The sequence below is a fragment of the Pseudophryne corroboree genome, chromosome 8, assembly GCF_028390025.1.
Source record: "Pseudophryne corroboree isolate aPseCor3 chromosome 8, aPseCor3.hap2, whole genome shotgun sequence".
Taxonomy (NCBI): domain Eukaryota; kingdom Metazoa; phylum Chordata; class Amphibia; order Anura; family Myobatrachidae; genus Pseudophryne; species Pseudophryne corroboree.
This window is the reverse complement of record NC_086451.1, coordinates 319,231,313-319,235,712: the sequence shown is the minus strand read 5'-3', so window position 1 is coordinate 319,235,712 and position 4,400 is coordinate 319,231,313. Positions and strand designations below refer to the sequence as shown.

General features: G+C 47.9%; 1 non-coding gene across 1 annotated transcript; it reads right to left on the bottom strand.

Annotated features, from left to right (window-relative positions):
* Positions 1-3,661: 3,661 nt before the first annotated feature.
* Positions 3,662-3,786, bottom strand: LOC134953869 (U6atac minor spliceosomal RNA). The gene has a single exon (XR_010185835.1). It is a non-coding gene; the product is annotated as a U6atac minor spliceosomal RNA (small nuclear RNA).
* Positions 3,787-4,400: the final 614 nt, after the last annotated feature.

The following is a 4,400-nucleotide window of genomic DNA, read 5'->3' as shown; positions in this document are numbered from 1 at the left end:
TGGTGCCACCTTGTCAGTTTATGTATGTCACAGCCGTGATGTCCTTTGACTGGACTTGGATGGCTTGGCCCCATAACAGGTCATGTGCTAACTGTAGAGCCTAGGACACTGCCTGTCATTCCATAATCAGAATCAGTTTATTGCCAAGTATATCAGTACATAATACACAAGGAATTAGTTTCCGATGACCACAGCTCTCAGACAAGATACAACACATAACATAACATAGGAAAGAGATGCATGATGGGTACTTGAGTACATGTTATGTGTATGGCATGAAATGGGCTAGACAGTTATTGAATTAACCAAGATAGTTGCTTGGGGGAAGCCACTGTTTCTGTGTCTAGCAGTTCTCACCAGTTGTAAGCTGTACTGTCTGCCAGATGGGATGTGAGCGGGGTGGGAGTGGTCATCAATGATCCTTCCTGCCCGCTTCGTGACCCTTGCCTGATATATTTCCTCAATTGCTGGGAGGTTTGTCCCTATGATTTTTTCTGCTACCTTAACGATTCAATGTAGTCTGTTCCTGTCAAGGGTTGGGGCTGAGCCAAACCACACTATTATCGAGGTGCAGAGAACAGATTGGATAATTGCTGAGTAAAAGAGGATCAGAAGTTACTGCAGTAGTTTGAACTTCCTAAGTTGTCTTAAGAAGTACAAACTCTGCTGGGCTTTTCCCACAATGCCATCAATGTTATACTTCCACCTCAGATCTCTGGCTATTGTGGAGCCTAGAAGTCTGAAGGATTCTACCACCGTTACTCTATCCATAATGACACCAATTAGTGTGGTGTCATTCGCAAATGTAAGGAGTTTCACAGATGTGTCTGCGGAAGAGCAGTCATTGGTGTATAGAGAGGAGAGGAAGGGAGAAAGAACACACCCCTGGGGTGCACCCGTACTAGTAGTCCTAACCCCAGACATGCATTTCCCCATCCTGACTCGCTGCCCTCTATCCGTTAAGAAATTCACCACCCAGGAACATAGCATTTCGGGGACACCTAAGCAGTGCATCTTCGATTGCAGCAGTTATGGGATGATGGTATTGAATGCAGATCTGAAGTTCACGAACAGAACCCTCGCATAGCCTCCTGACAAATCCAGGTGCTGCAGGATGAAGTGCAGGCCCAGATTTACCACGTCCACTGCTGATCTGTTAGCCCTGTATGTGAACTGCAGAGGGTCTAGGAGGGAACCAACTGCGGACTTTAAGTGAGTCAGTACTAGACGATCCATTATTTTCATCACCACTGATGTTAGTGCTACTGGCCTGTAGTTGTTCAGGTCTCCAGAGGGGGAAGATTTATTTTGCACTGGAATGATGAGTGAGCGCTTGAAGCAAGCTGGAACCACACCAGTACTGAGCGACATGTTGAAGATGGCTGTGAAGGCTGGTGCCAGCTGTTCGTCACATGTTTTAAGGGTGGATGGAGATAGGCCATCTGGCCCTGGTGACTTCCTTGGCTTCAGTCTCCTGAATAGCTTAGTTACCTCCCCGACCTCCGCATTAAGTGTAGGTAGGGTGCCCTGGGAGCGAGAAAGAATTCCCTCCGTAGCATCCGGCACTTCAGCAGGATGAGGCGAGGTATCGCTTGCGTCATCGGGCTTCTCAAACCTGCAGAAACTATTCAGGTCCCCTAACAGCTTTTGGCTAGATCCAGTACAGGGGGTGGTAGCCTTCAGGCCCTTCCACACCGACCAAGGGTCATTCACGTCAAAATTACCATTTTTCCCACAATGTTTATAGGCATTGTCGCTTCCTGTGGAGTCCAAATGCCTTGGAAGTGGGTCTCCTGAGTCACTGCATCTGACCTCGAAGGCTTGCTTCTGTGGTGAGGAGAGTCCAATCAGACACTCTGAACCTCTAGTCCCACAGGTGAGATGAGGTCAACCACCAGAGTAGAGATATCTGAGTTCTAGGGGTCAATGTCACTCTTTGGTGACGGAACAAGTGGGATCCCAACCACTGAGATAGGAGATCCAGCCGAAAAGGTTTTGAGTGGAAACAGCCATAAGGAATTGCTTCTAAGGCTACCACAAGGAACTAGAACACTAGGAACACTTTTTCCTCTAATCTTGCAATGACTAAATGAAAGGATTGTGGGGGTCATTCCAACCCGTTCGCATGCAGAGGTTTGTCACTGTGGTGCGAACGGGCCTGGAATGCGCATGCGTGGCAGCCGCACTGCGTATGCGCATCATTGCCCGGCGACAGGGGTCACCAGGTTATGACGCGGCCAATGAAGAAAGCGGTCACAGAGACGACCGCAAGAAGATTGACAGAAAGAAGGCATTCCTGGGCATCACCGGACCGTTGCCTGCCATTTTCAGGGAGTGGTGAAAAAATGCAGCCGTGTCCAGGAGAACGGAGAGCAGATGTCTGACGTCAAAGCCGGCCCCAGCTTCGATGATATCGTTGCACAGGGTAAGTATGTCCAGGGCTAGTCTTGATCTGCTAAAAATTTTTTTAGCTTAGCAGGGCTGCTCAAGCGATCGCAGCCCTGCTAAGCTAAATACACTCCCCCATTGGCGTGGACTAGTTGATCGCAGCAGCAGCAAAAAGTTGCTGGCTGCGATCAACTCGGAATGACCACCCTTATCCTGAACTTGAAAAAAACTCAGAAAATATATAGAGATTCTTTAAGTTCAGAATAGGTCTGACTAAGCAGTACAGCTTCAGAGCCACGAATAAACTGGAGTAGAACCCCTGTTTTAGCTTATGTGTGGGGATTGGTACAAACACTTGTGTTGTCAGGAGTTTGACTATAGCCTCCTGTATAACGACACGCCTGTCAACTGGAACTAAAAAAAATTAGCTTGTACCCAGTGATGATGTCCAGTACCCAGGTGTATGGGCAGGATTCTGCCCAGACATCCCGAAGCCCCATAGACAAGCTCCCACCCTGGGGTCCCCCAGGTGAGAGGGATACCCGTCATGCACTGGGTTTCGTGGTGGACTTGGTGTCCTGGAGGAAAAAGATCGCTGTGACTCTGCCACGTTTTCTGGAACCACGAGAAAGCCCTGATCCTCCTCTGGAACAACTTCTGAATCTTCTAGAGACCCAAAAGAGCCGGAGGGAAGGTCCTAGGATCTAGAAACAAGATTACATACCTCCTTAGATGCCTCACCTGGATAAGCGGCTGACTCCTCACTGTGCTCTGCAAAGAGGATAAGCTCCTCCTCTAGGGGTTCTGCTCGCAGAACCTCAGCTAGTTGTTTCACCCAGGCTTCAAAGGCCCTACTGACCTGGCTACCCACCTGCGCAGGGCACAGTATTATGCCTATTGCTGTGTTAAAAGACATTCATCTTCTAAATTCCTTTCCTATGCCTCCTTGAAGGAGGGACTGGCAGCACTGCCTTTTTGGACAGATGAAACAATGAGGAATCTACTGTATTGGGAGTCTTGCATAACATCCTGCTGTCAGCAGGGAGGGATATGTTGAAAAAAGTCATCAAGACACCTACAATATTTTATTCAGGTGTTTCCTGGTCACTCTGATGTCCACCTTTAAAACATGGTGTATTACGACAATTAGTGCCTCAATGCCCTGGGGCACAGTTTCCGGTTCCTCCGGGATCTGTTCTTCCCATGTGTGTGGAAACTCACCCCCACTAATGGGGGGCATATCCTGGTCCTGTGAATCATCCAACTGCAGGAAAGAGTGAAACAGTCTTAAAAACTAAGAAGGTGGCAGTGCGTTAACTGTATATGTGTTGTAAAGGCCACTGGATCTCTTCCATCCTTGTCAAGGGAAGTGCTAACTGTCTCTCTTTCATATAACACATTTTTGGAGACTTGCGTCACAGTGGGGGGTGGGACAATGGACTTAGTGAGCCCTTCCACTGACCTTGCTAGGGCCCGAGCCCAGACCGGTTCTGGTCAGGGTTAAGATTCTGACTTCTGGAAAGCTCCCAAAGAGGCTTCCAGCTTTGCAGATAGGTGTGACATAACAGTAGTGAGCTGTGACGCCCAATCTGGTGTATCCTGCATCTGTGGTGATCTAGTGAGCCTTTTTTTCCTAATCTCAAGAATCACAAAGCTATCTGATTGCCCTTTGAGTGAATTTTTCTGCACACCTTGTGCAGGTGAAGGTCTTCTGTGAAGCCTTAATGTCCTTTTAGAGCCATGGCAAAACACACTGTTACACAAACAACACAGTAGCATAGTGGACAGTGTGAGTGGAGAGACTGAGAGTTAAGACAGGCAAGAGAGTAGGGCAGAGGAGGAGGATAATCACACTAGCCCCAGTCAGCGCTGTTAGCAATGCTAAAACGCTAGGCACAGTACTGTACTGTATATGCTGTAACTAAAGTGAAAGTGAAACTCAATTCCATGCAGTATTACTAAAGTGAAACTCAGTTACATGTGCTCAAATACTCTACTGACAAGACAAAATC